Source organism: Amblyomma mixtum, chromosome 5 (assembly GCF_055824585.1).
Source record: "Amblyomma mixtum isolate Tamu chromosome 5, ASM5582458v1, whole genome shotgun sequence".
NCBI lineage: Eukaryota > Metazoa > Arthropoda > Arachnida > Ixodida > Ixodidae > Amblyomma > Amblyomma mixtum.
Window position 1 is genome coordinate 167871737 of NC_143016.1, and position 13532 is coordinate 167885268.

The following is a 13532-nucleotide window of genomic DNA, read 5'->3' on the forward strand; positions in this document are numbered from 1 at the left end:
GGAAAGGGTGGAGAAAGAAGGCTACTGTGGAGCCCGCGGTTTCCGTCAGACAGGCGTCTGTGTAGGCCACCGCCGCAGCGTCCAAAGGTGGCTTGTGGTTGTATGCGTATGCTTGGCGGCGGCCTGCGTGTGTGTGTGCGGACATGTTGCGTGGAATGGGTGCGAGGCGGAGGTTAGGGGGACAGATCGGAGACTGCGGTGGGTCTGGGAAAGAGATGGGTGCGTAGGGAGTCTGGGAAAATATCCACCGTCCAGCTGGTGTACTGGACAGGCGGATGATTTGTCTCTCCCGGTGCAGGTTAAGGAGGGCTTGAAGAGGGCGGAAGAGGCCTGTTCTGTACAGGATGTCTGTAGAAGCCTGAGGGGGGAGTCCTAGTGTTGCTTTATATAGTGTATTGAGGGCCCGGGTTAGTTTGTCTTGTTGTGTACTTGTAAGTGGGCAGTAAGGTATGTGGTGCAAGAATTTGTTCAGAGCTAGCGCTTGAGCAAGGCGGCTGGCGTGTGTCTCGGAGAGGCCGGCATGTTTTAAAACTACGCGGCGCAGTAAGCGTGTTACTGAGTGGCATGTGCGTATGGACTGATTGATGGCAGAGGTGAAAGTGTTGGAGTTGAGTGGCATACCCAGAATACGACAAGATTCGACGCGGGGGATGCGCTGTACGGCAAGGGTGAGGGAGATGGAGGGGTTCATCGTCCGTTGATATTTACTGCGTGTTATGAGTAAAAGTTCTGATTTCTCCGGACCGGGTTGCAGGCCCGCTTGGGAGAGGTGTGAGGAAATGGTGTTAAGTGCATGTTGTAGTGTGGTTTGGACCTCTCCCGGTGAGCCAGTGGTGACCCACAAGGTGAGATCGTCTGCATAGAAAACGAAATGAAGGTTGGGAATATCGGCTAAGGCCCGGGCGAGTGGTACCATGCCTAGGTTAAAGAGAATGGGAGAGAGGACGGCACCTTGTGGAGTGCCACGAGTGAGTGGGATTGGGTTAGACAGTTTGTCGAGGTAGCGGATACGGGCAGAGCGGTGGGAGAGGAAAGCTCTTATGTAATTGTGCATGCTGTGTCCGCACTGCGTATCAGCTAGTATGGTGAGGATGTGGTCGTGTGATATGTAGTCGAAAGCCTTGCGTATGTCAACGGTTACTAAGGCTTTGACCTGCGCAGCGTCTGAGGCATTTGAGTTAAAGAAAGTGTGTTGAAGGAGAAAGAAAAGGTCTTGGGTGGATAGTGCTCGGCGAAATCCATGAGGGTGTGGGGGAGATAGTCGGTGGCTTGAAGATGGGAAGTGAGGCGGGCAAGCAGCATGTGCTCCATGAGCTTGCCCGCGCAGGAGGTAAGGGAAATAGGACGGAGGTTACTGATGCTGGAGGGTTTATTGGGTTTGGGTATGAATGAGACCAGGGACGATGTCCAGTCCACTGGCAGGGTGCCAGAGGTCCAGGCGTCGTTGATGACATTAAGAAGAAATGTGTTGGCTTCGGGGGGAAGGTTCTTGAGAGTTTTGTATGTGATTTTGTCTGCACCGGGGGCAGAGTGTGTGTTACAACGCGCGAGTGCCGTGTCAAGTTCTGTGTGCGTGAAGGGCATGTCTAGTGCGGGAAGGGCTGGATCATGATATGGTGAGTTTAAAGAGGATTGTGAGGGGGGGGAAATAAAGTTGTTGGAGGCCAGTGAAAACCTCTGTTGCAGTATGGGAGGCGAAGAGGCGTTCAAGAGTGGGTGTGGGTTGAGGTTGAGGTCCGAGAATGGAGCGGAGAAGGTACCAGGATGATTTTTGATGTAAAGTTCCGTCTAAGTGGTCGCATGTTCGTGTCCAGTGTTCGGTGTCGAGTGTCTTGCAGTGGGAGATAATGTCGTTGCGGAGTGCTTGTATTCTGTCGCGGAGCTGTGTGTTGTGTGGTTGTGTAGCTAATGTGCGTTGGAGACGTTTTGTCCGCTTCCACAATCGTAGAAGGTGAGGATCAGGGTTGTCAGGGGGAGTAGGATTAGAAATTTCACGTGTTGCCCGTGACTGGGTGTTTCTGAGATCATCACGGAGTTACGCACGCAACGCTAGCAGCACAGTGCTGCAGTCACAAAAACTGCGCGCTGCATACTTTTTCGCTATGCCGAAGCAATTACTTTGGCTGCTTTTATATCTCGAATACTCATTCCGCTGTTCGCGCTGCTTACGTGATGTATAAGTCCTATTTCAAAGCCCCCCCCCCCCCCCCCCCCCCCCGTTCATCCCGGCGCCGCGGCTGCCCTTTTTGTGTGGCTGGAGCAATAAATGAAGGTGATGCCTTGATTTGCCTTCGGCAAAGGAAATGCTTTAATACCTAATTACAGAAATCTTGCCTGGGCCATATTGCGCTACTACTGCGGGGCGAGCGCCTGTGCGAAACGATGTCCTGCAGGTTAATTTTACTTTTCGTCGCTGGATGAGGCGGCGGGTTGTAGCCGCAATTCTAGACCATGGTCATTTAGATATCTGAATGATATAATCTTTACTCCCACTTCCATTTTCTAGTCTGCAACTGCCGATCTGTTACAAGTTTCCATGCCGTAAGCTCCGAGCTTCCAGGCGCGACAGCTGAACCGAAGCCAGCACGGTGCGAGGGAAGAAGGCAGCCGCGATACTTGTGACGTCACGCATGCCTCCCGTCTGGGCTGCCGACAAGGCACGTGCGCGCACAAAACCTACAAAATACCGCCATCCGCGCAAAAATACATGAAATAAAGACTGAAACTTTAGAAAATCGCATCTTCTAAATCCAAGAAGTACTTGAAGCTGGGCTTGTTGGTGCATATTCGTGAAAGACATGAGAGCGCAAAACGGGGACACGGACGAGGAAGGGAACAGGACGAGCGCGGCTCATGCAGACGGCCCCTGGGCGCCGCCTGCTAAACCGCTTACACATCCAACACGACTGCACTCCAGAGGAGGCGGAGCGTATCCCAGTACTGTGGCGCCATATGCTCTGGGTCTCCCCGCTCCCCCGTAACATGGACACCGACATGCACGTAAACAGGCGACAAGCGCGGGCTCGGGCTCTTGAGAGACAACACGGCTCCCGACCCGGTGTATATTATGTAGACGTAGCAGGCCCATCGCCCACGGGATTTTACACGGCCGCTGTCGTTCACCAGGAAATGCACGTTGATGGACTCTCTTTTCGAGCCCCGAATTCAATGCGAGCCGAGGAAGTAGCGATAGCGCTCGCTGCCGCCCACGCCAATTCGAGAATCATCATTACGGACTCCCGAAAAGCATGTGATCATTACTTGGCAGGGGAGATCTCCCCCTTAGCTGCTTGCATTCTAAGACGGACTGCCACTGATCCAACACCCAAAAGAATCATTTGGGCTCCTGGCCACCAGGGCTTACGAGGTAATGAGGCCGCTGACGCGGCTGCCCGAGCGCTTACTCACCGGGCTCCTCATCCCAGCTCTTCTGGCTCGGAGACTAACCAGCCGCTGCTGCGATTCAAGGAAATTATAACGCATTATAGCGACATCCACCGCCTTTTCCCGGCCCCTGCAAAGGGGCTGAGTAAGACGGAGGAGCGAACTTTAAGGCGCCTGCAGACAGGTACTCTACTCTGTCCTGCAATCTTAAAGCATTACGATCCTAACACGGATGGGCGATGCCCACACTGTGGGGAGACCTGTGATATCTTCCACATGGTGTGGGCATGTACTCAAAATCCCCACCTCCCCCCTTCCCCTACCCCTTCCAGAGAGGCTTGGGAGACTGCCCTTCTCAACTGCTCCTCGCTTGAGTCCCAAAGGGCTCTGGTGAAACGGGCTAGAGACGGGGCATTGTCATGCGGTGTCCCGGACTAGGGACGCCGACCATGTAGCGTGGCCACTCTGTGGCTCCCAAACTCTATTTCAGTAATTAAAAGTTTTCACCACCACCACCACCTGCACTTTCAACAGGATTTACTCAGGGAAGAACGTTTAAATAGCCTTTGCTCTAATCCATGCTCTTGATCGCAGACAATCGCCTCTCACAGATGCGCATCAAGAAACAGCTTTTCACTGTGGCGAAGAACAACTGACGTGTCACTAATACAACTATCACCTCGCTTCTTGATATAGAAGGCTTCCAAAGCTCACGTTCAGTCCTATCTCGGCTTTTCAATAGCACTTTGCAATCGTATAGTCGAGGCTTGCAGGCTACACGCTTCTCTTTCGAGCAGGCTTGGCAGTGGTCTGGAAGATGTCCTCTCTTGTTTAAAGAATTCTTGTGTTCAAGCAGGCGCTCATCAAGACAACGTCCGGTTTGTCCAACGTACACCTTGCCGCATGTAAGCGGGAACTCATAGACTACTGCTTTCTTGCAGCCAACATGTGGCATTCGGTGTCTGATGGTGCACTCTTGTACTTTTTTCTTCCAATGCGTGAACACATTCCGGCGAGTTTTCGCGGCGCTGAAAATACCACATCGACGCCATACTTATTGGCCACCTTCTTGAGGTTATGAGAAGTGTGGTGTACGTAAGGTACAACTTCCGGCCTTGCCTGCTTTTTTTCTTGAGGTCGGTTGTTTTCCTTGCTGCCCTTCAGCAAGGAAGATGCCCTTGGCATCTTCCTGCGAAAAGGACTCGTTCCTAGTGAAGTCGCCGGCCTCTTCGGTCCTTTTAAGCCTACCGTAGGCCATGCCAAACGAGTCTGCAAGATACTCCGGTCCGAACTGTGGTACCAAGTGAGGCTGCTTCAAGATGTTCTACGCGCAGCATGCTACACCCAACACCAAGAGTGGCTGGCGGCCATCAGACATCGAGAAAGCAAGAAGCTCGCGGCCCAGACAACCGAGCTTTGGTGGAAGTGCTCTATGAACCAAGTAACGAGACACTTGGAACAACTCAAGAAGGGGGAGACCAAGAATCCCGGACGCCACGATGTGATAGTGTTGGGATGAGCCGAACTCCCGGAAGGAATAGCAGCAGTCCTAAAGGAAGGACCAAAATTCAGCGTACAAGCCAAGCTTAAGCCACACGAATGGCTGGCCCTCAACCGACGACTGGCCAACAAAACAACGAAGGAAAACCAGGAAAGGTGCCTCTTGGACGGCGTCGACACCCTCAGCAGGTCAGTCAGGGATCCAAACCCTCCCAGCCATCGAGCTGATCCCACGGCGAAGGTCGTTTCGTTTAAAATTTTAGAGCGAAAGATCTGCAGCTCGTGCAGGCAGACAAAGAAGGCGGTTTTGTGGCAATGCCGTCCGGTTTATTCAACGAAAAGGCAATAGATGCAGTGAAGAAGAATTTCAGGTCCGTGAAAGTGAAGACGACGCAAATGAAAAAAGATGCAGTGTCGTTGTGGGATGAGCTGCAACTGCATACACTAGCCAGGGCCATCAACAAGTCTGAAAAGAGCAGCCTTTAGGTTTTTTTCGCCGCCAAAACACACAAGCGGGAAATGCCTTTCCGGACTATAGTAAGCGAAAAGGAAACCTGGCAACGACAAATCAGCCAATTTTTGCTCAAGCACCTGAAGACTTTGGAAGTAGAAGACCCCTTTGCAACTAAGAACTCGGATGACGTGATAGCCTTCCTTCAGACTCATAGGAACATAAGCTCTGGTTTTTCTATTGATGTAGAAGATCTTTTCTACTCTGTTCCGCATGTACATCTCTATTCTGCAGTGCGTAATTGCATTGACAGAAATGGAGCCACGGCTTTTCAAAACGATACCGGTTTGAATGTGGACAACTTTTTGTCATTACTTGAGTTTTATCTCAAGTCCACTTTTATTGATTTTAATGACCAAACGTATCTACAAAAAAGGGGCATTTGTATTGACTCGTGTGTCGCCCCGGTACTCTGTAATATGTTTTTATCTGAGACTGACCGCTCCTTGAGTGAAGAACTTGACACGGATTGTATAGTCCACGTTTTTAGATATGTAGACGATTACCTGGTCCTTTTGGCAGATAACGATTTTACTTTTGACGAAGCAGTAGCTGATGATTTAGGTACGTTTGGTCGGAATAGCACGGGTCTCACCTTCACACACGAACTGCCTAGCAGTAATAACAAATTACAGTTTTTAGATCTCACCCTAACCTTCCACCCTTCACACGTTTGCTGGCAGTACTGTCCACGCGCAAAGAAAGATTTGTTGCCTTTCCATTCGAACCATTCTGACCGTTAAGAGGGCTATCGTTTCCCAGTGCTTAGCTTCCGCACTAAAGAAGTCTTGCCACCATGCCATGCACGCAAGCTATGCTTCCCAGGTGTCCAGGCTGCAGAAAGCAGGCTTCCCGGCTTCCCTGGTTCTCTCCGTGGCGCAGACCTTGCTGAAAAAGCTGAAGGGCAGCAAGGAAAACAACCGACCTCAAGAAAAAAAGCAGGCAAGGCCGGAAGTTGTACCTTACGTACACCACACTTCTCATAACCTCAAGAAGGTGGCCAATAAGTATGGCGTCGATGTGGTATTTTCAGCGCCGCGAAAACTCGCCGGAATGTGTTCACGCATTGGAAGAAAAAAAGTACAAGAGTGCACCATCAGACACCGAATGCCACATGTTGGCTGCAAGAAAGCAGTAGTCTATGAGTTCCCGCTTACATGCGGCAAGGTGTACGTTGGACAAACCGGACGTTGTCTTGATGAGCGCCTGCTTCAACACAAGAATTCTTTAAACAAGAGAGGACATCTTCCAGACCACTGCCAAGCCTGCTCGAAAGAGAAGCGTGTAGCCTGCAAGCCTCGACTATACGATTGCAAAGTGCTATTGAAAAGCCGAGATAGGACTGAACGTGAGCTTTGGAAGCCTTCTATATCAAGAAGCGAGGTGATAGTTGTATTAGTGACACGTCAGTTGTTCTTCGCCACAGTGAAAAGCTGTTTCTTGATGCGCATCTGTGAGAGGCGATTGTCTGCGATCAAGAGCATGGATTAGAGCAAAGGCTATTTAAACGTTCTTCCCTGAGTAAATCCTGTTGAAAGTGCAGCGCTCGTCCTGTTCCCTTCCTGTTCCCGTTTTGCGCTCTCATGTCTTTCACGAATTCTAAATCCAATTTCGGTAATTATACAAAAAGTCGCAATTCAATGCAGTATTATCCCTTTAAGAGACCGCAAGCGGGCAGAGTGGGTGAAGGAACAAACGCGGATTAATGACATCCTGGTCGAAATCGAGAGGAAGAAATGGGCTCTGGCAGGGCATGTGATGCGAAGGCAATTGACAACCGCTGGTCCTTAAGGGTATCGGAGTGGATTCCAAGACAAGGCGTAGTATAGGGCACCAGAGTTAGGTGGGCGACGAAGTTAAATAGTTTGCGGGGATACGCTGGCCCCAGCTGGCAAAGAACAAGGTTAATTGGAGACGCCTTTACCCTGCAGTGAGCGTAGTCAGGCTGATGATGACGATGGTGCTGTCTTTCACATAATGACATGTGATTGGAGCGTTAACGAGCTCGTGCCGCAAAAAATTGGCTGTGGCTTAGCTAAGGTTAAGCCTGGATATCTCGAAACGAAAAGCTGGGGCAAGGCGGAGGAGGAGCCGCGCGTGTAGTGGATACGGTGCTGTCTAAGAAAGTTGCTTTAGAGACATGTACTGTGGAGTGCATTCCTCTCGGGTGTACACCAAGATATGAGAGACAGGCATTTGCTTTCCTTAAAAGCAATTTTCATTTCATTTCATTTTCCTTAAGGCCCTTACGGCGCGGTTCGGGTATCCACCGAGATATGAGAGAGGCAGGATTCGTTTCCTTTCCTTAAAAACCAATGCTCTTTTCATTTTCCTTTCCTTACGGCGCGGTTCGGGTGTCCACCGAGATATTAGAGGTTCCTCACGCACTGCTTGTCTTTTCTTTATTTTTTTATTTGTGCAGCGTGTGACGTCACACCTTTCGGGTGTACACCAAGATATGAGAGAGACAGGAACTTCCTTTCCTTAAAAGCAATTTTCATTTCATTTAATTTTCCTTAAGGCTCTTACGGCGCGGTTCAAGGTATCCGCTGAGATATGAGAGAGAGACAGGCGTCGTTTCCTTTCCTTAAAACCAATTTTCTTTTCATTTTCCTTCCCTTACGGCGCGGTTGGGGTGTCCACTGTGACGTCACGCCGTTCGCGCATGCGCACCTGTGGCTTTTTCTGACGACGGGGCCCACGCTAGCCTCGGTGTTGACTAGCCTATAATAGTGAAGCTTTTCGCTTCAAAAATCCGGCATCGCCGTCAGCGTACCTGACCATGAGCGAAAACTCCACGATAAATCCTCAAAGAAACCTACAGGAGGCAGGTGGACCACCTAGGTGACGTTACCTTGCGGCGTCATCACAAGCTGCCATCGGATTGTTAGAAAACTGCCCACCGTGGCAGATGACGGTTAAGTTAATGATAAGTTAATGGCGGTTAAGTTCATAAATGTTGCGCAAGACCCACCGGCGGCGCCATCGCCCGCCACTGCACCTCTGCGCCAGAATTGGTACGAGGGCTCCCAGGGATATATAAATAGGAAATAGAGATTGATGAATTCCGCATATAAGCAAATTAACCCATTAAAGGGACCATGAAAAGAATTAAAAGCCGCTTGTAAATGTTAGAAGTGATGCTCAGAAGCATTGACACCAAGTATGAGTCTTCGGAACTGAGCCGGCAATTTATTATGAATTTTTAAAAATCGTGTTTTTTAAAATTCGCGGGCCGCTTGGTGTCTTCGTAGGGAGCAATTCTGAAACCAAAATCGGGAAAACCGACGTCACTAGTCCCATGACGTCGGCAGGCCACCACACGCTGTCATTCGCTAGAGCCGCGGCAGCTTCGACGTCACGGGCACACTTCCGGTAGCGGTGAAAATCGTCTGCTCGAGCTGCCGCGCGACCCCCTTGAGCAAGCGCGAGCGAGGGCATTGCCTTCGCGCATATGGTTTTAATTTACCTCTGCAGCCTCTTTCTGTCGCGAGTTCGGGAGCCACTCGCAGTGCCTTTTTCGACCGCCCAAGATGAATACGCCTTGCTGTGTCGTCGGCTGCAAACCCAGTGACTGGCGAGGTGTTGAACTCAGGCATGTTATTCCTAGACACGTGCGTGAGCGAGCAGCCTGGATGGAGCGCATCGGACTGCCAGCGTCGCACGCCCGCCGAAGACTCCGCGTTTGCGGTCGACACTACGGACCTGACGCTTACTACTATAACCCAGCGCTCGTTCGACAGTCAGGTATGAATGTCAAGCACCTGAAGCTTCGACCGAAGTCGCTGCCGACACTGTTTCTTCCCGCCGGGAAAGTTAGTTTCCAGCTAACAGCGATCGGTATGAACGTTTACACGATATGATCTGCGATGGAAGACAATTTTATCGACGAGAACTTAAAAAAAGGTGCCGCATTTACTTAGGGCACAGGACGAATTCGAAGCGTTAGCTGTCGCGGGGGGCCTTGGCCTGACGGCTACGTACTGCTGCGGTTCACATTCGGCTGCTGCTTCGACATGCAGACTCGGTCCCGACCTTCTTTCACTCTCCCGTCCGTTTTACGACCGTAATACCGTATGTTCCTTGTGTTCTAAGTCGGGCGGCGCGATTTTGCGATCCCGCAGCCGGGTGTCCAACATCATTCGACAGCTTGGCTCAGTATATGCACGGTGTTTCACGCCAAGACTTGGCAGCATCGGTGTGACGGCCGAACCAGCGCACAAAAAAAATGAAACATTGTGTGAGCCGGGAACAGGTCCGGGTCCATTCTGCCAACTAGCAAAGAAACCCGACGCGCGCCGCAATCCAAGAAAGCGCCGAGACCGGAGAGACGCTGCCGACGCACGCTGCTCCTCGGGAGTGCGACAACCGGAAGTTGTAAACCGAACGTCAGCGAATGACGTTTTCATGGGCGGAGCCCAGTCCCGGAGCTGTTTTCTTTATTTTTTTATGGTGTCCCGCGCGTACGAGTTGAGGGGGGAGAGGAGGAGGGTGATTTTTAATCGTCTATAACTTCGTTGTTATTGATGCTAGCTCAAAAATTCTTGCGCTGGAGTGACGAGTGATGGATTGCCTATCTTTACATAATCTCAATTAATTTGTTTCATAGTCCCTTTAAGCTATCGCATCATACCTTTAAGGCGGACCTTAAGTGTCCCCTCCAATTTTTTCTAAAGGAAACCAAAACAAAGACTATGAAAGTATTATCTCAATAACTTCAAGGATTTTGCACTCCGCGCGGTATAAAATTAACCCTCATCGATGAGACGAGTAGGGCCCCCAGCTCTCCTCTTGTAGTGACGTCACGCGGTCACGTGGTAGCGCGCCGCAGCCCCGCCGGAGCGAAGGATGAACGTCCATCGATGACAGAAAAGTGCAAGCAGTATTGCTTTCGCAATAAAAAAAAAAAAACCCGAGAAGCGTCGACAGGGGTACTTTGTGGCTAGATATAGTAACAGATGCACACTCCAGCCTGGATATATAAAATCCGGATATTTCGAATTACTGGCAACATCGAACACACAGATTATCCCCTTGAAAATTATATGAAACAATATAGGAAAGTCACGCAGTATATCGAAGTTCAATTTCGCCGGTAGTTCGATTGAACTGCGCCCCTGCAATTGGTGCTTCTCCTAACGGCGATCTCAGGTCGTTTTTAGCTCGTGTAGACGGGCCGGCTGCGTGCCGATGGGCACCTGCTCGCATCGCCAGCACTGGGAAGCCCTGTTACGAGGTGAACGTGGGATGTGCTTGAGGGTGGCCTTCGGTCTCTCGCAGTCTTTCTTGGCGAAACCAACCTAACTAAAGCCTAGCAGCGGGCCTCGTCTGACATTCTTTGCTGACGAACGCGTTTAGGAAATCAAATGTGCCTGAATTTTAATGAAATTGTCCTATTTATTGAGTATTTGTAACAAGATTAAACATCCTATGATACGTAGTGGATGGATGGATGGATGGATGGATGGATGGATGGATGGATGGAGGGATGGATGGATGGATGGATGGATGGATGGATGGATGGATGGATGGATGGATGGATGGATGGATGGATGGATGGATGGATGGATAGGAGCGCCCCCTTTGAAACGGGGTGGTGGCAATTGCCACCATTTCCACTGCCCGCCGCGGCTTCGATGCGAAGCGGGTTAGGCCTAGAAACGGCAAGGGAACTGTGCGCTGCCAGCATGCCGGCTGGCGGCGTGTCCTCCATGAAGCGCGTCACTAGCGAGGGTACGTTTCTCACACATAAACTTACGAATTGCCATCTTGTTTTTGAAGCGAAAGCTTCACTACGGGACCTCGGGCTTCAATCGCGGACCGTGCAAATTTGACCTTCAAATGACCTTGAGCTTCGAAAGCGAAGGAAAGGCGCATAACTGGCCCCCTGGGACAGTGGACGTCTTAGTAGCGATTTAAACTACGAAACCAATGGAGCGGGAGCTCGGAAAGCAGAAGGAAAGCGCATAACTGCCCTCTTGGAACAGTGGGCACCTCAGTCGTGCTATAAGCTACGTGGCGGTAGTGGCAGATGTGCGCTGCATGCGTTGGCATTGTCAACGTTTTGGCAGAAACATGGTACTGAAGCCATAGGCCGTCGGCGTTCATTGTGTTATTAGCGTTGGCGTTGAAAACGTTTTACACTGCGATGGTTTTAAGGCTAGGAAGTGCGCATAACGCTCCCTTGGTTAACGGACGCCTGAATTGCGCTAATTGCTACGTGGGGTGATGAGAGAGAGAGATGTCGGCTGCATGCGTTAGCGCTGACAACGTTGTGGCAGACACGCGGCACTGCGGCAGTATGCCGCCAACATTCATCGGGTGAGCAAACTCTCTCGATCAACCATTAACTGCCACCTGCCAGCGAAGGAAGGGTGGGTGCGCTGCCTATCCAGTGTCCAGAACGCACTCAACGTTACAGACGCCAAGCCGCTTATAGTTAACTGCCCGATACACCAAAGCTTTCGCTCCGTAACCAGGTACAGCAGTAGTTGAAGAGCGCCATTTTTAGAACTCTTTCTCAATTCCTTTCGAGTTCGACATATCCGGGTTCGACTGTAGTAACATGTGTCATTTGGTGAAAGAATAAAAATATGGCACTAAACCGTGAATGAACCCTCTGTCCAAGGCCCCAGTGTCAACACCCCGCTAGTCAGCCCAGCCCATGAGCTAGAAATAGCTGGAGGCCGTTGAACTGGTCCGTCAGGACTTGCGAAGGTGGTAGTACCAGTGTGCGGGAAAGGAGAGGCGCGTTGCCTGCACATTTCGTGGATGCTGCGAGTGAGGCTCGGCCAAAGGGGAATCCTAGTCGGGAAATGCCAGGTCATGGCGGGAAGAGGGCGGTGGCGATGGCGTTGGTCTGAAGTTGTCCCCCAGATGACAGCTCTATGAGCATCCGTGGAGGATTGGCGACGAGGCGAGAGGGGTAAGTAGCGGGCGAGCAGTTCATGCGAGTGAGCGCCGATACTGCGGATGTGGTGCTAGAGTCATTATTCGGCCGAATAATTTCGAGCTAATGCGTGATTAGTTTTCATTTACGATGATGCACGCGTGACCAAACTTAGAACGAGTTCGACATCGCTAGTTGGGATGAGGAAGGGCGAAAGTAGGGAAGCGATATAGGCTGTAAAGCACGTAGCGGGGAACGATGGAAGCACCAAAATGTTGGCATGTACACTGTGTACTTTAGGATACACACTGGGGGACAAATTGTATGGCGGACATGGCGCAGGTTTTCGTCCATTCTTTGAGTGCGGTAAGATCCGAGGAGCCCAACTGTGTCGAGTTGTAGATAATTCAGAGAAATGCGAGTTAATGTGGGCTGCAAACACATCTGCTCGACATCAGACACATAATTAAACTGCCTCATCTCCACACAGCACAATCTGGGGTCCTGCAGCAGTAAGAATAATTAACTTCTGTTCGCCGCAGTGGATTTTGTGCTATGCGTACGGAACGTCGCTATGGTTGTTAATGCAGGTAGATGGCCTTAGCTTGCAACGTTGTCATCATAAGCATAACTGCATCCAATACTGGAAAAAAATTGGCAGTGGCCTAGCTCTGCTATGCCATACAGGATATACGCAGCGTGAGGTGAGGGCGAGGTGTCCACACCTCGATGGACACCTGAACCAGAGGAAAGGCGCATAACTGGCGACCTCAACCATGCTTTAAGCTAAGTGGCGGAAGTGATAGGTGTGCGCTGCATGCGTTGGCATTGACAACGTTGTGCCAGAAACGTGGCGCTGAAGCCATAGGCTGTCGGCGTTCGTTGTGTTCATTGGCGTTGGCGTTGACCACGTTTTACACTCGGATAATTTTAAGGAAAGTTAGTGCGCATAATGGCTCCCTGGGTCATTGGACACCTGAATCCTGCTTATAGGCACGTGGGATGATGAGAGATAGATGTGGGCTGCAGGGATTGGCAAGGTTGTGCCAGAAACGCGGCGCTGAAGCCATAGGCCGTCGGCGTTCATTGTGCTCATTGACGTTGGCGTCGTCAACGTTACACTCCGATCATTTTCAGGAAAGGAAGGCGAGAGCGCGCGGAGAGAGGCACGCCAGCTGTGCGTAGTGACGTCACTTGCTCCTCGCACATGCGCAATATGGTCGTGCAAGAGAGTACGCGAAGCGGCGA

The 13532-nt window shown here is 50.9% G+C and overlaps 1 protein-coding gene and 1 pseudogene across 1 annotated transcript in view; one reads left to right on the top strand and one right to left on the bottom strand.

Moving 5' to 3' along the window:
- Positions 1–13532, bottom strand: part of LOC149344541 (uncharacterized) — a 29024-nt gene that overhangs the window by 7410 nt on the left and 8082 nt on the right. The window lies entirely within an intron of this gene.
- LOC149344542 (uncharacterized) lies at positions 1743–5636 on the top strand (annotated as a pseudogene).